Genomic DNA, 22,522 nt, shown 5'->3' on the forward strand with positions numbered 1-22,522 from the left:
AAAGTATTAGACTGTGCTCTCATTTATTGCACTGCATGATTTGTAATGTGTTCTACCACAAGCTCACTTTGTATATAAAACTGAGGAATTTGTTTCAGCCGGATTGCCAATGGAAAGAGAATTGAGGAAATAAGTCACAAAGGCAATGTTAATAAGGGGCAGAAATTCAAGCTCTGATAGTACATTCTGTACCTGGATATAGCAGAGAACTTTCCAATTAGAGCCAACAAGTAGAAGGCTGATAACTCCAAGCTGAGATTTATAGGGAGAGGTCAGCAGCATGTAATGAGAATTTGGAGCACATATATCCAGCTGTAACACCTTTCGTATAAGTATAGCTTCTAATGGCAACAGCTAATGGCTCCATGACAATAATAAATAATAGTGAGAGAATATTCTAGCCTCAGGCCTCAGAAAAAGAATGGGTGGCATTATACGATTTTCACTAACACTACCTGAAGGAGGACTTCTAAAGGGGTAGTTTCATTCTCCTAAGAGCATTAGCTGCACTAGAATATGGGAAATAACAATAGGCAAGAAACAACCTTTTAGTTGAATTCCCTCCTTTCCTCAATGGAATTTACATCCAGGCATGTCCTTGCTGGAAAGAAAGGAGGAAGGAAGGAAGGAAGGAAGGAAGGGAGGAAGGAAGGGAGAAAGGAAGGAAGGGGGGAAGGGGGGAAGGGAGAAAGGAAGGAGGGAGGGAGGGAAAGAAATCCCTGCCCAGGTTCCCATCTCTCACTGTATACCATGCAATAAAAATGTAAAAGTAAATAACACTTAAAAGCATTAGAATTCACTTCTTTGTGTGTGCACCTACCAGGACAGTCTTGGAGCACTCACAATGTGTACAATGTGTATGCGGACACCTGGAGTTGTGCCCTGCACAACCTACAAGGTCATTTACAGGCAGCCCTGAAGCAATATTTAAGAACATGTACTCAGGAGTTGGCAGATCTGGAATCAAGTGATCCTAACCGTATGACTGTGGGCAAGTTAATGAAACTGGTTAAGTTTAGTTTCCATATCCATAAAATGGAGATAATAATATTAGCCACCACCAAAGGTTATTGGAACAATCAATGCAAATAAAACACATAGGACACTACCTGGTAGATGTTAGTGAGCTATAAAACTCAACTGTTGTTGTTATTATCACATACCAACTTTTGTGGTTAAGTGCCACAAAAATATATGGAGCTATGTGCTGTTGACACATTATTGAATGTGAGACACCTGGAATTTCAGGCTTTAAACTCTATTGCTAAACATTAATTAACCATATCACTTGTATTTAACCCCTACCATGAAAATACACACAATATTACGTGCCTTTGTGATCTCATAGTAACTCATATGGTTTTAGTAGTCCACTAGGGTCTGATGTATCTGCAATCTTAGCAATCACGCTGCACAAACTGCACAATACCAAGTGCCACAGCTTCCCCAGAGCCCAAGAAAACAGAATAGAGTAGAATTGATAACAGCAAATATAAGCACAGTGACGTATTAACCAAGAAGACAGCCTAATTTTGTAAAAAGAAAATAAAGTACAAGCACGCTGTAGACTTCTTTTGAGCATTTGTATGAGCACCAGGAAAACATACTTGGAAGTCTTGTCATATCGACCCCAAGATTGACAGCAGAATTATTATTCTTCAGTGCAGCCAAGGCCTAGAAGTCAGGTATATTATTAACAGCAGAATGGATCCTTCACCTTCAGGTAACTTTCATACAAACCCTTGTCTCTTCCTAATGCCAATGCCTATCAGCCCATTAATCACAGCAGCTTCTTCCCACAGCTCTCTCTTCAAATCTTACTCCCCAAGTGTGTCTCAGCCCAAACTGTACCTGTATTTAGTTGCTACCTTTCAGCTGAATTCCATCACACTGCTGGCTGCTCCTCTTGGCATTTTACAAATGAAAAAGAAATCTGCTGAGTTTTTCCAGTTAAGACTGCAGTGTTTCTTAACCTGGGAGGTTTTTGGAGACTTATTTGGCTGTCACAACTGGGAGGGTGTTACTGGCTTCTAGTGGATGGAGGCAGTGCCAGGACTGTGGCAGGCATGGGAGGTGCCTGGGGCTCAAAATTTAAGGAGGCACTCACTCACCCTTAGGGTCACCCAGACACAAGATTAAAGCTCACAGGGCCCTGGGAGTGAGTGCCTCCTTAAAACCATGGCTTACCTGCCTCCCTTGCCTCCCTTAATCCCAGTCCTGGGTTGAGGCCAGGGTTGCCTCTAAACATCCTTATAAAAGGGATTATCCAATCCAAGATACCCATAATACTGAGGCTGAGAAACCCAGACTGGTTTAAAGAATCTAAAGAAGATCAGGGTTGGAAACATGATTCCCTCCCTTTTCCACTTTAGGTTACAAATTTAAAATCACACTCTGTTAAATCTAACATCTCTCATAGTGAAATAATACCAAATTCTACCATGTAGCTTTAATCCGTTTTACTCCCATCCACATAGCCTACAATGAAGTTCAATGAATTCGACCCTTTCCTTCCTGGCCTTTGTACTTAGGCCCCAGCCTTCCCTCTGCTGGTGCATCTCTCACTCACCCTGTTTACCTCTAAGGCGCAGATGCAAGGGTACCTTCCCATCAAAATGTGACTCCTCCCTTCTCAGATCTGTTTCTGTCTCTTGTGTATCTTTCTCTGTATCTTATATTACACTATAGTCATTTATTTGCCTTTTTAATTCTCCCTATCCCTGACCTACCTTCCCCCACCCACACATATAAACATGCACACAAATACACACACACTGACTTAACCTCCTTACAGTCATGAATCAGGTTTTCTTTATATTTACTTTCCCGAGAACCTCTATGTAGAACAGTGCTTTGAACATGTAGAGAACTCAATATATGTTTTAACTGGATCAACGAGGCAGTTATATACAATAATACATAATAGCATGAACCATAATGTTTCCTGTTGGCTATCTGAATCTAGATATAACACTGCGTTACTAGGCCTTGTCAAATCCAGTACCAGTTTTCTTCTCCTGGCAGATGTGTCCATCTATTTCAAGTTTGAGATCCCAGAATTCTTGAGGTTTGTGTTCAGTAGGTAACTGACTTGACATTTTGCTATAAACAAAAGCACAGAATGGAATGTATTTTCTTCCCAAAGACCTGTTCTAGCAGCAGAAGAGCTTATGTCTTTGCCTGAGCTATGAGCCTAAACTCAGGAAGAAAATAAATCCAATTCCTAATAAAAGCTGAAGAAATCGCCTTGTAGTGTGTCAAACTCTTCAGGAAGCCAAACTGATGCAGCATGAAAACACATTTCCATCACTCTCTACCTCACCCTCAACCTTAAAACTAGTCTGAATTCAAAATTTCTAATTTTGAATTTTAACCAAAAATAAACTGACTACCTAAGTAAGTGATACATAGCTATAAATATCTTCTATTGAAAAAGGATACAATACACATACAATCAAATTTCCCAGCTATTTGTCCTCGAAACAAATGTCTTATATATTTAGTTTCTAAATATGTGATTTGACAAAAAGGAAATTGAAGGCTTTCCCTCATGGATACCAAGAAACCACTGATTTTAATCATTTAATCCTCTTATCAGAGAATTAGCTTAATGTTTAACTAGCACCTGGAAAGATGCAATTCTGATCTTACAAGTTTATTACGAAACAGTTATCGTGAAAAAATCATTGAAGATTAAATGCATGTATATTCCATAAACATAACTTTCAAAACTCGAGGTAACAAAACTACTATGTTAAGTTTTCTCATAGTGCTAGCTGATTCTATGCTAAGTAAGAATCATTTTCACTGTTTAGTCCATAGCCATTAGTTGGGAGAAAGGAGCTGACTTATTTGGAGCAGCCAGTATAAGCCAAGTAACCTCTGTGTGTGTTTCTTTCAACAGCTGTAACAATCCTGCTAAGAGAGGTTTCACCACCTGCCTTTTGCAGATAAGGAAACAGCTCCGAAGAGGTTTAGCAAGGTGCCAATTTTCATAACACTGGTAAACAGTGCTTCTTAAGTATTATCTTCCAACTATGTCAAAATACTGCTATCTGAAGAATGTTCTGTATTACATTTTAACCTATGAAAGGCAGAAAATCTGCTCATATTTTGAGTGTTCCACTAGTGAACCAATATATGCCACTTGATGTTAAGCATAATAACGTTCAAGGTAAAGCAAGGACTATGAGCTTCCCAAAGAGGAAATGCACCCCGTCAAGGAAAGAGACCACAGCAGGGAGCCATCATTCTGCTGGAGTATCAGTGGTGTATAAAAAGAGAAGGCTGGGAGAGCCATGAGGTATCACAATTCCCACAAAGTTAATCCAGTTCTCCCTCCTTTGTCCCTTATTTCAACAATTGATGATCTGGGCCTACGGTGTGTGACACTTTAGTGACTATTGCATACCACAGAAAGGTGTAAACATGTTTTTCTTCAGAAAGTTTACATGCAATGCATAGAAAGTTGAAAAGTAAGATAATATATGAGTTCCAAAAACATTATTCAATCAGGGAATGCTATGACAATTCAAAAGGGAAAACAGATTATTCTAGCTGGGGTCATCAGGATAGGCAGTATTGAAAAGGGTGGAATTTGAACTGCCCTTGAAGGACAGGCTAAATATTAATAGATACAGACTGCAAAAGAAAATATACTAAATTCAGAGATCAAAAGTTTGGATGCAGAAAGGCATATAAGCATATTTGGGAAATGACAATAAAATTTGAAGTTGAAGAAATTCTACATAGGCACACATTCTTAAATGCTTTGTAGCAGAAGGTTTTTATAGCAACAACTTATAAACACCATCAACTACTTCCATTTTAAAGTTGCTCATAAAAATGAATTTATTTTCTTTCATTTTATTACTTATGAGTAGATAATTTTTGTAGTTTAATATGTAATAGGTACACTGGTCATAATATAATATTTTAAACAAGTATGAGAAGAGCATATCATTTTAATAGTTAGGCATATAGCTTCTGGATAGAAAATTTGATTATCATTTGAGAAATCTGAGTTCTCCAAGTATTGTTCTATCACTGTATAATGCTGAAATGGAGACAGATAGATACAGTTAGATGAAAAATGTTATGGACTGAATGTCTCTGTTCCCCCCAAATTCCCAATGTGAGGATATTAGGAGGTAGAACCACTAGGAGGCAATTAGGGTTAGATGAGGTCATGGGTGGGGTGGTCCTCAGGATGGGATTAGTGCCCCTATAAGAAGAGACCAGAAAACCGTATCTATCTATTCCCTCTCCCTTTCCTGCTCCAGCTCCCAATCTCCGTCACACGTGTGCATGCATCATGGGAGGACACAGCAAGACAATGGCCATCTGCAAGCCAGGAACAGGGCTCATGCCAGAAGTCAAATTAGCCAGCACCTTGATCTTGGACTTCCCAGCTTCCAGATTTGTAAGAAATAATTGTCTGTTGTTTAAGCCACCTGTTTATGGTATTTTATTGTAACAGCCTGAGCTAAGACAGATAAATAGGTAAGTAGACCAACTAACAAATTGTTATATAAATGAAGATAGAGAAGAGTCTTTTGAGAATCAATGTAGTCTTAAAAAGTTATTTATATCTCTAACCTAAGTATGGGAAAATTTAATCTGAATGCTGGGTGGGACATTAATTAATTGATTCATTTATTTATTCAGTTATTATTTACTGAGGACATCCCATATGGTAGGCCCTAAGCTAGGTGCTGGGTTAAAATATACACACACACACAAAGAAATGATGTGTTTTTCTCCTCACTACATAGTGGAGGAGATAGACATATAAGCATATAATTACAGTCAAATGTGATAAAAGCTACAGCAGGGGTAGATTAAGTTCCTATGAAAGCAATAAATGCTTCCTATGGGACTCTGGCATGATTTCATAGAGGAAATGAGAATTGAACTGAGGCATGAAAGACATTCAGTTGGAGAAGAAGAATAAGTCATTTCAGATACAAAGAGCAGAATGTTCAAAGGTATGATTCCTGATGTAGCAAACGATGGCCCTGAATCATTGGATGCTTGTTCAGAAGGAGCAGGAATCGAGACTGGAGACATACGATGGTGCTTGACAGCAAAAGGAAAGCTAAGGATCACAACAGTAAAGGGAGGTCTCTATAGGTTTTGAAGCATGAGAAAGATATGATCAGATGTGTTTTTCAGTAAAATTGCTTTGAGGGCAATGGGGAGAATTACAAAGTGCAGGGAAGAACTGCGGAGTAGTTCAGGTAGAAGATGGTAAAGTTACCGACTAAAGCAGTGGCAACAAGAATGGGAAGAAATGTTGGACTCAAGGATATAGCTTGAGTCTTAAGGGTTTGATGAAAATGTGGTTGTACTAGATGGTAAGAAATGTCAAGAAGGACCTTGTGTTCCCAGTGTGGAAGACTGGGTGGATATTAATGGATTTGCAATACTGGCACAGTATGAATGGGAGAACATCATACAGGCAATGGCCATGCAGGACTGCAGCAAGGGATCAGTCAGGGTAAGGGCTGTAGGCTCAGAAACCACCAGCTTAGAGGGCGGAGCTGAAACTCTGAAGACAGACATGTCACTGAAATTATGAGCAAGGAAAGAAAAACAGCAGAGGTTTTGGAAACAAACAGTGTTAGGTGATAGAAAAAGCAAAGTCTGGGAAAAAGACCAAGGCAGGGAGGGAGATTGTCTAAATGTACAAAAATGTAAAAAAAGAGCAGGAACTGAGTAAAGATGACAAATTTATCCAGAGAAAGTTCCCATATTTAATCTTACTTTCTCTGAAGCTTTGTGAGCAAAAATATTTCATTACTTCAAGGTAAGAAGTTTTTCCTCAGGAAGCTAAAGTTTCTCTCTAGAAAAATTAATGACAAACATCAGACATCAAGATAAATAAAAAAAAAATCAAAAGATTGGTACATACACTCACATATATAGATAACTGCATGATAACACGGTTTACATAAGAAATGGATTTGCACTTTATACAGTGCAAGAACTCTAAACAGTGGCCTATCAAATTTTATGAACTTCTGAAGGAATTTATTTACATTTTTCTAATGAAACAAAAAAAGAATGGATTTTGGTTCCGTAGTTGATGTTGTGACATAATGCCACAGGAAATTACTTCTGCTTTAAATCACGAACTGTGCATAAATTCTCTTGGGTTCCAGGTCAATGTATGAAGCACAGCATGGTGTAAGTGATAGGAGACCTATGGGGAACTGCAAGATTGGCTTCCTCTCTAATGAGGGAAAAGTTTTATTTACAAGATAACTCAGCTGAAGTAATAACATGAATTAATTTATACACTCTGCATTTAAAGGTCAAGCACTTTCAAGCACTTCTCTCCATGTTCTTGAGACTAGAAAAAAACCAATATTAAATAACATTTATAAATGTTATAAGAACAAAGTCTCTTGTTGGTACACACTGAACTCCCATATAACATATATTCAGATGGAAAGTTTAAACATGTTTTGTTCAGTGTCAAAGGAGTTAAAACTGTCCTTGTTCCAGTTTATATCCCTTTTGCTTTTACCAGACTTGCTTTCCCTGTTTTTCAATCTGACCAAGTTGTCATCAGCTGTGAGCCTGAATCCAGAGGCAAAATTCTGAGCTCAGGAGAACCCCGTAACACACTGCCAGCAGTATATTCATTTCTGTGACAGGACTGGTTGCAGGCAAGCAGCAGGAACTCCTCTGTTTGAGTCAGGCTCTTTCTCCTGCGTATCTGTTATGTGACCGTGAGTCGCTTGCAGTCCCTCAGTTGTATTCATCCGTAAAATGGAGAGAATTATATCGCATTGATCCACCTCACTGAATTAACGAGATGAATCAATGAAAACACTGGGTTGATCGTAAAAGACTGTACAAATGAAATCATGGTTAGTTTTATTTATTCATTTTTAAGTTACCAAGGGCCTGGAAATAACCCAGAACACAACTGCATGTGCTAATCTGTGGGGAATTAGGTTGAGTCCAGACCTTCACTTTTATGTTACATGCTCTTCTCTTAAGAAACAAACAAAGCAATCAAAAAAAAAAAAAAAAAGCCAAAAAACAAAGACACCTGAGGAACTTAAAAGGACAGTGAAAATGATTCCTTGAAATGTTTAAGGTTTTCCTAGAAATATTTAGGAAAAGAATGACACTTTCTTCTGTAAAACGCTCATGATTCTACTCCTATAATCTGTAATTACACCTACTAACATAGTCTGCTTTTACCTCCTTTTTGCTCCTCCCATATAATACAGTGTTTCATACATAGCAGATTGTCAATAAGCATATGATTAATTGCAACAGGAAAATTTCCAGGTGTAACATGTTACATAATATAGCTCAGTCAATGTAATTTTTTAAAAACATCTGTCCCTCTACAAATGCCCCAATTTCTTTCCTTTTAATGGCTGAGTAATAGTCCACTGTATATATGACTAGAGACTGTCATACAGAGTGAGGTAAGTCAGAAAGAGAAAAACAAATATCGTATATTAACGCATATATTTGGAATCTAGAAAGACGGTACAGATGAACCTATTTGCAAAGTAGAAATAAAGACACAGATGTAGAGAACAAACGTATGGACACCAAGGGGAGAAGGGGGGGGTGGGATGAATTGGGAGATTGGGATTGACATATATACACTACTATGTATAAAATAGATAACTAATGAGAACCTACTGTATAGCACAGGGAACTCTACTCAATGCTCTGTGGTGATCTAAATGGGAAGGAAATCCAAAAAAGAGGGGATATATGAATACATAGAGCTGATTCACTTTGCTGTACAGCAGAAACTAACACAACACTGTAAAGCAACTATACACCAATTTAAAAAAAAAACTGTCTCTTTAGGTAACAATTCTACCATTCAAGTATATTTTTTATATAAAGCAAACTATATTTAAAAATGTTTTTCCCAAACTGACAAATTGTTTTGTTTCTATTTCACCAATCTGTATTAGGCACATTTGCTACTGCCTTCCTTTCTTTCAGTCTGCTTCTCAATGATGATAAAGGAACATACCTAGGTAGACCTGCTAGGTAGAACATACCTAGGTACCACATGATCCTAACCCCAGGCTATAGCCAATTAGACCAGGGCTTACATCGAGTGAGAAGGAGAAAGAAATAACTAATACTTATTGAGTAGCCACTATATCCAAGGCTCTTGCTCTTTACTCTTCACATGCAGTCACTCATTTAACCCTCATTACAACTGTGAGGTAGGGAATATTATTATCATCCCCATTTACAGATGAAGAAATTGAGTCACAGGAAGTTTCCCAAGATTACAAGCCTAGCCAGATTTGGAGCTGAGCTTCAAATCCAGCCAGTCTAGCTGCAGAACCCAAGCTCTAACCATTGTGGCATGCTGTCCTTAGATAGTATACCACCATACTACCATCTATAGGTGAGGCGAAGACAATTTTATCTTCTATCTCAAGAATTTGAGGTGATACATGGAAAGACTGAGTCAGTTGGATGGTGTTGGACACTAGAAGTGTGAGGTCATTTAGCACTGCAACAGAAAGGAAAATCGGTAGGCCATGGGGGAAGATCAGGGCTGCATTACTCTTCCAGCCCGATCTAACTATACTTCCTGAAATTAGGCTCCAAGAAAATCCCCTGTGTTTCCAACTTGAGTTAATTTGTGCAGGTCTCTGTCCTTTATGGTATAAAAATCCCTCCATTGAAAGCAACTAAAAAATTGTACATAAAACAGGAAAACTAGGAGAAAGTAAGAAACATCCAGAAAACGAAACTAACTGAAAGTGGAAACCAAGTGGTTAAGAAGAGTACTTTATTCAGGTTTCCTCTTGGGACATTTGATCAACTAAGTAGACTTGGACTTGGGGTTTCACAGCCCAAAGAGTTGCAATAGATCACAAGGCCCAAGGTTAGCCAGAGATGGAAAGTCTAAAAGGTGATACTCCCTCCTGTGACCCAATAAAACTGTACCGTCATTGTACCAGAAATAAGTTTGCAAGTTTGCAATGCTACACACACACAGACACACACACACAGACGCACACACTACACACCACTGGCAACTGCAAAGGAACCAGTCTGCCTCTAAATTTGGCACTGGTGACAGGGAACAAAAAATATCACCTGAGGATTCATAACCAACAGTAATCCCTCACATGACTTTGCCCTCCAATTTCGTACTATCAAGGTGGTTCAAACATCTAAAAACAGTTTATAGTATTGGGTAATGTCCCAGTCCCTGGAAAAAGGAAATACAAATTCTCTCAACTAGAAATCCAGCTTAGTCCAAGCTTCAAATAATTCTTGCATGATAAAGATCCAAGTAATATTCATTTGCAAGGCATTATTAAGCAAGAACCAGGAGAAACTACAGATAGTAGAATCTGGTCCATAAATACATTAGGATAGCAAAATTATCAACCAGAAAATATAAATTGAGTATGCTTTAAACAGAAAAGGATTAAAATATAATTAAACAGTAAGAGACCACGAAGAATTGTACAAGAACTAAACATTAAAAAAAAAAACAACAACTTTTGCCCAAATATAACTAACTAAAACCAAACAAAAGAAAAGGAAAGCAAATGAATAATAAATACAAAACTTCCAATAGTGGTTAGCTCTGGGAAGGGGTGGGGGGATGGGTGGATAAGTATCAAAGAATGAGACCAGGGAGATGCACATAGGTAAGTTTACATTTTTGTTAATATTCTAATTCTTGAATTCGTTGGTGGGTTCATTAGTTTTCATCATGTTAACAAATAATTAAACATAGCTATGAATGATGAGAGCATGTCACAACCTAAAGATTATGATTAGTTTTTAATTCAATTCTGAATACCTGAGGGCCAAAAGACAAATAATAAATAAGTAAATATTTTAAAACCAATTACTATAATTCACCACAATAAAGGAAAAATTTTAAAATCATCTCAAAATTCTACCAAGCTAAAAATCGAAGAAAAATTCCTCAATCTGCTATCTATAAAAACAACAAAAAACTAAACAAAAATCTGTAACATCATACTTAATGTTACCCGTTTGAGAGATTTGAATATGTGGTTTTAAAAAGACAACAGACATAGTATCTTCAACATATAGTTCTTCCTTTAAAATACAATAAAATATACCAAATCCTTTATAGATTAAAAACAAATGGAGCCCGTGAAAGAAGAACTGAATGAATAGAGATAAATCACGCTCATGAATTGAAAGTTTCAATATCATAAAAATGCCAAGTAGATGTATTGATTCAAATGCAATGAAAAATGCCATTTTTTTTTTTTACTTGAAAACCTGAGTCTAAAATGTATTGAAAGATCAAAGGCCTAGAATGGCAAAGTCATTTCTGAAATAGAACCAAAGGAGTGGGAAGAGCATGACTGAATATCAAGGCTTATTATAAAGCTTTGGTGCCTGACAGTGAGAGGCACCGGTACCAGGGTAGATGAATTCATCAAGGAACACAACAGAAAGCCAGGAAACACACACACACGCACACACATAATTTATTTTTATTTCAAAACTGGTATTATCAATCAGTAGGAAAAAACTGTTGTTCTAGGCCAATTGGTCATCCATATGGGAAAATATGACCCTAGGTTTTCCCCTCACACCCTGCAGAAAAATGAACATAAGGTGAATCACCCTTCATGACAAAACAAAGCCATAGCTCAGCTAGCCAATACAATAGTCAACAGCCACACGGGGCTATTTAAATTTATATGTAAATTAATTGAAATTAAATTTTAAAATTTAGCTCCTCAGTCACATTGTTCACATTTCAAGTACTCAAAAGTAACATGTGGTTAGTGGCTACCACATTGGGCAGTGCCAGGTATGAAATATTTCCATCAGTGCAGAAAGGTCTATTGGACAGTACTGAGGGACATTTACGATAGTATCATTATGACCTTGGGGTCAGGAAGGGATGTATTAAGCAAGGAGTAATAAATTAAACAAACAAGCAAAAAAGGATGAAAATAACTGATAAATTCAGCTATTAAAATTCAGAACCATTTGTCAAAAGACACTATACAGAAAATGAAAAAGAAAGCCTTAATTTGAAGGAAGGTATCTGTAATATTTATATATATATATAGAATACATGGGATATATAAAGACTCTAAGCAACAAAAAAGATAATCACATAGAAAAATGCATAAAAGACTTAGGTACTTCATTCTCTTTGATGACCGAAAAAAATAATTATAGCCTGATTTATCTTATCAATATATGGAGTAGGTTAGATTGAAATGTTTGACAAATTTCTGTGTTCTATTTTAAATCACCAAGAGTAAGAGGGGAACAACAACGTACTTTTCAGCCTGGAACGAAGATCATACTGGTTTGGACAGCATCCCAGCAACATATAAGTAGGTTGATCATTATGTTTGAACATGTAATTCAATAGATACTTCTAATGTTAGCTTATCCTTAATTAAAAGATAGTTCTCTAGCTTACTTAACAATTTATCTTTACCTTATTTGAGCACACATACGTGGGAGGCACATAGTACCTTTATACCACCTTCTCACTCTGAGTGTAGAATGTGGTGACTAAGGCATTAATTTCATTTACTTCAATCAGAAGAGTCAGAGAACATAAAGACGTGTGTGATTGGAGGATGGAATGGTAAAGGAAATAAAGTTATAAACATATGAGGAAATACTGAAAATACAACTAAAATGCAATTTCCTCAAAGATAAATTTTCATCCCTGAATTAACATGAATAGGTATTTCTCTGTGCACCATCCACTTCCTTATCCTCCCCCAAATGGACAGGATAAAAAAAAATCATACTTTCCTAGTTTCTATATAGAAAAAAAGTTTTCATATTTTAATAAAACAAATTTGTAAAACTGATGTTTATGTACCTTCAACACTGAAACAAAACTGCACTCACACCACATACCCAAATGGTCTAATTTGCACTGTCTTAGTGTTAACCAAATTGTAAGAGAAGCATTAAAGGAATGTTGACCTTTTATTCTGGCATATGGTAAAACAATAACAATACTAAACAACTTCAAAAAAAGTTTAAACTAGCTATCAATTAGTACCACAAAATACCAAACAGTAACATGTGATAGTTTGCTCACACTCAGACAAGGCAGTGTAAGGGCCAATGATTCTAGAAGTTGACTCAGTCTGTCAGAAAGAAATAAACAATGGGGAACACTCTGTATGTGGATCTCAAGAAACTATGACGTGATTTCACCTCTCAAGGTCTTTGTAATCTAAGAATGAGAGGAAAACAATTAGTAGCTTGGCAATTCTGGTACACGGTGAATAGTGTTAGACATCTGCACAGAGAATGGGACATTCAAGTCATATTAAATATTAGAGGACACAATTGTCAGTAATGGGGGACCCCATTACAGCTTAGCCTCACCACTTCCTAGACTCCTGGGCAGAGACTAATTACATATTCTGCCTCTATTCAGATTGGCCTGCAAAACCAGAATATGTTTGGGCTGGGTTTGTAAATACAATCAGTGGGCCAACTGCATAGCTAAGGAAAGCCGACGAAAGGCCATAAACTCAGACATTGGTGTGAAGGGTAATTTTTTTAAAGTAATATTATGACTAACAACAAAATATTATAAATATTTCTCCCAGTTTGGAGGGGGTGGTCTTTTGTACATGATTTTATGTTCTGATCAATAATGCGATTCCCTTCTGAGATGTATTTTTTTTTTTTAAGATTTTTTAATTTATTTATTTATTTATTGATTGATTGCTATGTTGGGTCTTCGTTTCTGTGCGAGGGCTTTCTCTAGTTGCGGCAAGCGGGGGCCACTCTTCATCACGGTGCGCGGGCCTCTCACCATCGCGGCCTCTCTTGTTGTGGAGCACAGGCTCCAGGCGCGCAGGCTCAGTAGTTGTGGCTCACGGGCCCAGTTGCTCCGCGGCATGTGGGATCTTCCCAGACCAGGGCTCGAACCCGTGTCCCCTGCATTAGCAGGCAGATTCTCAAGCACTGCGCCACCAGGGAAGCCCCTGAGATGTATTCTTATTGTACACTTGATTTCTCTTCCTCACAAATGTTTGCCTCCTACTTTCTCCTCTGCTACACATGCTCTGATTCATTTTCTCTTGCCAATTTCCTGTTTTCTGTGCCTTCCAAAGAAGACACACATGTCTAATTCAATATTGTTTTTATAGTGGTAAAATTACAGATATTTTTGCAAAACAGAGAACAGGAAGTGATTAGAAGGGCCTTCGTCATCAACGTTCCTGACTAATGAAAAAGCCAAGAGAAATGTTATAACTTCTTGAGCACCACATAGCGAAAACTGTTCTCAATCCATAGGTAAGACCACTTGGTTGATGTCTTCGTCCTTAATATTAATTCCAATGCAGACCACATTGTGCTGCTTTCATGTGCAAATTTTTCATAAACACACCTCATTATAAATTCAGTAGTTACTCGGACCTTTTCAGAAAAAAAGGGTTTTTATATGAAGCAGTAAATAATTTCCAAGTTGATGTGTTCTGCTTTGCATCTAGAATCCCAGCAATGAATCTATAACACTCAGAGTTCTTTATGCGGGCAAAACCTAGAATAACATGAATAATCAAATCCATTTCATGGGCAGGGATCTATGGCTGCAAGGAATCAAAATTCACTCAGTGTAGCTTAAGGAAAAGGGGAGAAAAAAAACAAACAAACAATATCAACACAGAACTCAACTGTAGAGTTGTTAGGCAGCTGCCTCCTCTGTCTCTTTAGGGCCCTGAACGGGTTCAGATGCTGAGTATAATCTAAGTGATAAAATGTGGAATCTGAGGTTAGAGTGTCTAGTCTCAAACATTAGCTCTATTATTTACTAACTTTGTGAACTGTGGTGAGTCACTTAATGTTCCCTTTTTTTGTAAAAAAGTAGTAACTACTTTTCTTATAGGATTAAACAAGATAACGCATGTAAAGGGCTTAAGACAGTGCCTGAGACAGTACGTGCTCAATAAATGAAAGTCATTATGATAACGTAATTATAACTGCCTCTTTTGAGCATATGCTCTGTCTTCTCTCTGCCTGGCAGCTTCCTCTATTTGCACACGTGCCAACATAGCCACTAGATCAGAGTTACTGATTTCTTACAACTCCAGTGCCCATCATTTCTGATTTACTCAGCCCACGTCATGTGATGTACACATGGCTATCCTCACTAGGGCTGTGGAAAGGGACAGATTCCCTCAGGATCTGTCAGCAGGGAGCCAAAGATCTGCCTTTCTGGTGTGAATGTTTCCAATTCATAGATTAATAAAATTCACAGGCACTTTCCCTCTCAGGTTAATATTAAAATAAACTTACTAACAAACAAAGCTGGCTAAGAAAAATATGAGCTGCTTGTAAGATGGTAACTATATGCCTGCAAAGCAAAATCAACTGAAGCTAGATAATCACTTTTAATGGATTCAGTAGGATTAATACATGGGGTGAAATAATGTGCTTAAATAACCTCTAAGTTTCTTTGAGTAAATGATTCAGTTTACACAGACAGAGTGTGTAAAATTGGAAGTCTTCAATACAAGTCTGCAATTTAAATTTGCCTTTGTTTGAATCCTACAAATCTGAAAAGGAAAAGGGTTTACCTCACAAATCAGATTAGGTAAAGGCTAAATGCCCATTTCAATAGAAAGTATCTGGTAAAATCTTCATGTTTAAGTAAGAAGTCACTCAATGACTTTAAATGCTCAGTTTAGATACATCTAACATGTAGAGTTTTTAGGGTAGTTGAAAAATTTTTTTAAATTTATAAAATAAAATTTCCATGAAAATTTTCTTTATAATCAGGTGTTGTAAATGGGAATATATAGGAACAGGTAAAAATATATATAAATCACAAAATTATATCAGCATAAAATTCTACATAGAAAACATAGCCAACTTCCAAGTAAAACAGCATTTCTACTATCAAAGATATCACTTATTATACCAAAATTTCATTGTAGATAGGTGACTCCCACGAAACCAAGAAAAAAGTGAGTTGTGGGTAGGAAGATGGGGATGATGGTGTCAGTGGTCAAGAGTCAACCATTTCTCTTTGGAAGTTCTCGACCTTAATATCTATGTGTACTTTATTACCAGAGGCACTACTAAGAAAGGAAGATCACACACAATAAGGGTGTGATTACTGAAAAATTAGTACTGTTAACTGTCATGCATTTTAGACTTGGAGGGGAACGTTCTACTTTCAAAGAATTAGTTTTTGCATAATCTTTATTTTCACCCTTCCTTGAAGGGTACAGGAAATGTGGAAGGAAAGTCCAGTGTGCTGTTTCCGTAGACCGGCAAACATTAGTCAAAATTTACGAAGCCTTGTTGTGGGCTTGAATGCAGGTGACTTTTACTCATCTTTTAACCCCATTATTGAGTACAACAATATTTTTAATTTCATTGGTCTCAGTCATGCTAGAAAAGATGGAATGAGCTTACATGGAAACACAATTAGCAAAAAAATACTAAGCATCTGTATTTTTAAATCTATTGTATAAAATAACATAGCAATCTATGTTGGTTAGCCATGTAGTTTAACAAATGTTTGAGTATGTAATATATGGAATAAAGCTTTAGAATATGGTGAGAAACATGATCTAGGGATGCTGAGTCGTGTGTTTAAGGAAATCTATGAAGTCTATTTAGCAGATAAGCATATAAATGGTATTGATAATTAAGCAACTCAGTGACATGGCCACAAGCTATAATGCTATAGCTGTAAAAGGAAAGATAAAATGGGTTACAGATGTCAGGGAATAGTTCCAATATTTTTTTTCTTAATATTTCTGCAATACACAGTAAATGTCTTTGTTTCCTGTGAAGCAAAAAAAGAAAAAAAAAAAACCCACAAAACCCTCAAGGATTGCACAAAATTTGGTCAGTTACTTAACAATAGTAAAATAAAGCTATATTTCATTTAAGAGCTTTTAGCAAAGGCGTTCAAAATTTTAGAATGCCTCTATGTATGATGTGGCAATCCATAGAAATAAGGGAACCAGATGTCAGTAAAATAAATGTTTTTCTAATGATTAAAACCTCAAGGTTTGGGAAGGCAGAGTGATTCTATGAATAATAAACAAAGTAACCATAGTGACCTCACATGAGAAGTGTTCATTTAGCTCCCTAATAATGAAGTTATATTTAAATTATTTAAAGTAGATTAGGCCAGAGCCCGGGTCTCAACAATTAATTCCCCACCTCAATAATTCCATACATTATTTTGCTTTTATTATTGTTATATTAATATAAAAATTTTAGTAACCCATATGATCTAGTAACCCATATGATTTTTTTTTAATAAATTTATTTATTTTATTTATTTATTTCTGGCTGCGTTGGTTCTTCGTTGCTGCACGTGGGCTTTCTCTAGTTGTGGTGAGCGGGGGCTTCTCTTCATTGCGGTGCACCGGCTTCTCATTGCAGTGGCTTCTCTTGTTGCAGAGCACGGGCTCTAGGCACACGGGCTTCAGTAGTTGTGGCTCGCAGGCTCTAGAGTGCAGGCTCAGTAGTTGTGGCGCATGGGCTTAGTTGCTCCGCAGCATGTGGGATCTTCCTGGACCAGGGCTTGGACCCGTGTCCCCTGCATTGGCAGGCGGATTCTTAACCACTGCACCACCAGGGAAGCCCAACCCATGTGATTTTGATGTTGGTAGTGTTATTATGAAAACAGGGACAGTGGCTACCTACTTTGATATGCACTGTAAAATACCTGAGAATATATCACATGTTTGAACTATGAAAATGAAATCCAAATTCAGTTACTCTTCAGGCACAGGCATGACTTTATGAATAATACTTTCAAAATTCTATTTCGTTTAAACACATAGGTCTTTTCCTCAAGGAAATATTTTCTCAATGGTGTTCCATTAAATTCCAACGCTGTGAAATTCTGTTCAAAAATGGCATCTGTAATCAAATAAGTTTGGAAAATTCTGAATTTAGGCATTCCCTGAACAGACTATAGTTTGGAGGCTAGTGCCTGTCCAAAGCCAAGTAGCATTTTATGAGTACATTAATAATGATGGATGAGAAGTGTACATATATTGAATAAGAATAAACCATTTTATAAATCTTATGAATGTGCACTAATTTAGGTGATATATTCACATGACTAAAGACTTGTAGAATAGAGCAATAACATGTGCAGATTAAATTTTTTATTTCATTCTTTATGGAGAAGAGGGCCTACTAATAATCCTAGGAAAAAAAAAAGTGATTTCATTCACCCTACTTATTAACTCAAAATACTATGCAGTAGAAAAAAAAAATCAAATTAATTTTTTAATAAAGTTAGCCAGCCACTTCTCCAAAGAATACATTTATGCCAAAACATATAACAATTAAAATCTACAAAATCTCACTGATTTTAGGTGAATTCCCAGGCAGAATATAACTTTTAACTGGGTAATGATGCTAGAAAATATGCTATTAAGTATAATAATAGAAATGAGTTCTAGTTACCTTTTAAATAATGAACGTTACAGGAATATGGAAATACATTACATGTAGCTTAGCTCTGCCCATGTAATAGGCTTATTCTGTAAATGCTGAAATTCCTTTAATTTCTATGGACTATACTTTTCTCCAGAATAAAAGTGACCCAGTTCCCCTTCCTCAGTCTATTGAACATTATTTTTTACCCTTATTAACAGTTGACTTGAGACAACTTAAATAACTAAACGACAGAATCAAGCAGAGTCTTAAGAAGATAACGGTAACTTTTACACAATAAAAGGCAAATAAGATAACTTTAAAATCAACTCACAATATTTCTTTTTTATATTTATGAAAAAATAGCTGTTGGAATTTTTTTCATTAAAAAACTAAAATATCTATCAAAATTTAAAATAAACTCAGGAAAAACTAAGAGCTTACTTATAGAGGATAAATACAAATTTGACACTTTTAGTGGTCTACCCAGAATATCTGAATTGCATGACAAATGATTATTGCTGCCATCTAATTTTTTTAGTTTTGTTCAAAGTAAATGATCAAATGGTTTGGTCAGAAGCAAACAAGAGAATTCCCATAAAAAGATGTTATTTAGGTACTATCAGAGTGCTTCCTACCTTCAGTAAATAATAAGTGCTTCCGACTCTGTTCTCTGACAAGTAAAATGCTGTACAATGAAATCCCTACTCTATGTATTTATAGCTAAAGGTTACAGGCCCAGGGTGGTAAAGCTAAAAGCCAGTTACTTTAGGCATCATGCTGTTGCATGGTCTTTATGGTTTTCTTTGTCAATCTGGCTTCTGGCAACTGTTAGGTTCCCACGACTATTATTTGTAGTTCCTCCTTCCAGTAAAACCAAAGGGCATTTCAGGGGACAGTCACTAGGTGCTGGCCAGAGCCAATGCCAAGATCCAACAAAGTCAAGTCATGGAGCAGGAGCGAGGCCTGGGTCCAGGATGAGGCAACAAGCAGGCTCCAGGAGGCGAATCTTTTTAGACTCTCCAGAGCTTTAAAGCTCACAGAAAAATCCACATCTTAGGTGTTCAGAAAACACAAATGTCAGCGGCACAAATGTCTTTATGTTGCTTAGGACACTGTTCGAGCAACATGCCAAAGGCAGATTTCTGGGGCAATGGCAACAGCATCCGTGACACTCCGAGAACAGGAACAGTCACTAAAGATAAGAATGCCTGGTCACTTCGCTGGTATTATTATTGGCGCAATTATGTGACTACACGGTGCACCCGTTTCACGGAGGCAACAAATGCAGCATCTGAATTCTTGCCAATCTTGGCACACACTTCTCTCCACGTACCTCTTTTCAATCCTATCAGGAAACTACTGCTACAGGAGATTGTGGGGGGAAAAAAAAAAAGGTAAAAGTCAATGTCAAGCGAAGGAAAAGAAAGTTTTTATTAGTGATCACTGACATGTTGGAAACAAAAATCACATTGTCAAATTGAGAAATTATGACGTTGTGTATGTTTTTATTTTCAGATTTCTAGGAATTTGAGAGAATTCCCAGGAATGTAGAAAGGAGATGTCTGAATAAGCAAATAATATACAATTTTTTTTGAATTTTATTTTATTTATTTTTTTATACAGCAGGTTCTTATTAGTCATCCATTTTATACACATCAGTGTATACATATCAATCGCAATCTCCCAATTCATCACACCACCACCACCCCCACCTGCCGCAGCTTTCCCCCCTTGGTGTCCATACGTTTGTTCTCTGCATCTGTGTCTCAATTTCTGGCCTGCAAACCGGTTCATCTGTACCATTTTTCTAGGTTCCACATATATGCGTTAAAATGCGATATTTGTTTTTCTCTTTCTGACTTACTTCACTCCGTATGACAGTCTCTAGATTCATCCACGTCTCGACAAATGACCCAATTTTGTTCCTTTTTATGGCTGAGTAATATTCCATTGTATATATGTAGCACATCTTCTTTATCCATTCGTCTGTCGATGGGCATTTAGGTTGCTTCCATGACCTGCCTATTGTAAATAGTGCCGCAATGAACAATGGGGTGCATGTGCCTTTTTGAATTACTGTTTTCTCTGGGTATATGCCCAGTAGTGGGATTGCTGGGTCATATGGTAATTCTATTTTTAGGTTTTTAAGTAAACTCCATACGGTTCTCCATAGTGGCTGTATCAATTTACGTTCCCACCAACAGTGCAAGAGGGTTCCCTTTTCTCCACACCCTCTCCAGCATTTGTTGTTTGTAGATTTTCTGATGATGCCCATTCTAACTGGTGTGAGGTGATACCTCATTGTAGTTTTGATTTGCTTTTCTCTAATGATTAGTGATGTTGAGCAGCTTTTCATGTGCTTCTTGGCCATCTGTATGTCTTCTTTGGAGAAATACCTATTTAGGTCTTCTGCCCATTTTTGGATTGGGTTGTTTTTTTAATATTGAACTGCATGAGCTGTTTATATATTTTAGAGATTAATCCTTTGTCCGTTGATTCGTTTGCAAATATTTTCTCCCATTCTGAGGGTTGTGTTTTCGTCTTGTTTCTAGTTTCCTTTGCTGTGCAAAAGCTTTGAAGTTTCATTAGGTCCCATTTGTTTATTTTTGTTTTTATTTCCATTACTCTACGAGGTGGATCAAAAAAGATCTTGTTGTGATTTACGTCAAAGAGTGTTCTTCCTATGTTTTCCTCTAAGAGTTTTATAGTGCCTGGCCTTACATTTAGGTCTCTAATTCTTTTTGAGTTTATTTTTGTGTATGGTGTTAGGGAGTGTTCTAATTTCATTCTTTTACATGTAGCTGTCCAGTTTTCCCAGCACCACTTATTGAAGAGACTGTCTTTTCACCATTGTATATCCTTGCCTCCTCTGTCATAGATTAGTTGACCATACGTGCACGGGTTTATCTCTGGACTTTCTATCCTGTTCCATTGATCTATGTTTCTGTTTTTGTGCCAGTACCATATTGTCTTGATTACTGTAGCTTTGTACTATAGTCTGAAGTCAGGGAGTCTGATTCCTCAAGCTCCGTTTTTTTTCCCTCAAGACTGCTTTGGCTATTTGGGGTCTTTTGTGTCTCTATGCAAATTTTAAGATTTTTTGTTCTAGTTCTGTAAAAAATGCCATTGGTGATTTGATAGGGATTGTACTGAATCTGTATATTGCTTTGAGTAGTATTGTCATTTTCACAATATTGATTCTTCCAATCCAAGAACATGGTATATCGCTCCATCTGTTGGTATCATCTTTGATTTCTTTCAACAGTGTCTTACAGTTTTCTGCATACAGGTCTTTTGTCTCCCTAGGTAGGTTTGTTCCTAGGTATTTTATTCTTTTTGTTGCAATGGTAAATGGGAGTGTTTCCTTAATTTCTCTTTCAGATTTTTCACCATTAGTGTATAGGAATGCAAGAGATTTCTTTGCATTAATTTTGTATCCTGCAACTTTACCAAATTCACTGATTAGCTCTAGTAGTTTTCTGGTGGCATCTTTAGGATTATCTATGTATAGTATCATGTCATCTGCAAACAGTGACACTTTTACTTCTTTTCCAATTTGGAATCTTTTATTTCTATTTCTTCTCTGATTACCGTGGGTAGGACTTCCAAAACTATGTTGAATAATAGTGGCGAGAGTGGATATCCTTGTCCTGTTTCTGATCTCAGAGGAAATGCTTTCAGTTTTTCACCATTGAGAATGATGTTTGCTGTGGGTTTGTTGTATATGGCCTTTATTATGTTGAGGTAGGTTCTCTCTATGCCCACTTTCTGGAGAGTTTTTATCATAAATGGGTGTTGAATTTTGTCAAAAGCTTTTTCTGCATCTATTGAGATGATCATATGGTTTTTAGTCTTCAATTTGTTAATATGGTGTATCACATTGATTGATTTGAATATATTGAAGAATCCTTGATCATGGTGTATGATCCTTTTAATGTGTTGTTGGATTCTGTTTGCTAGTATTTTGTTGAGGATTTTTGCATCTATATTCATCAGTGATATTGGTCTGTAATTATCTTTTTTTCTGGTATCTTTGTCTGGTTTTGGTATCAGGGTGATGGTGGCCTCATAGAATGAGTTTGGGAGAGTTCCTTCCTCT

The 22,522-nt window shown here is 36.9% G+C and overlaps 1 protein-coding gene across 14 annotated transcripts in view; it reads right to left on the minus strand.

Annotated features, from left to right (window-relative positions):
* Positions 1-22,522, minus strand: part of SLC16A7 (solute carrier family 16 member 7) — a 165,298-nt gene that overhangs the window by 125,808 nt on the left and 16,968 nt on the right. The window contains exon 1 of one of the 14 annotated variants that reach the window (XM_082422841.1): positions 1,852-17,895. The exons of 12 other annotated variants lie outside the window; for them this stretch is intronic. The gene's annotated coding sequence lies outside the window, so the exon portion shown is untranslated. Of the gene's footprint in view, positions 1-1,851; positions 17,896-22,522 lie in introns of those variants that run through there. One more of the 14 variants, XM_082422830.1, reaches the window with a different exon arrangement.

Source organism: Balaenoptera physalus (assembly GCF_965194825.1).
Source record: "Balaenoptera physalus genome assembly, chromosome: 13".
Lineage (NCBI taxonomy): Eukaryota > Metazoa > Chordata > Mammalia > Artiodactyla > Balaenopteridae > Balaenoptera > Balaenoptera physalus.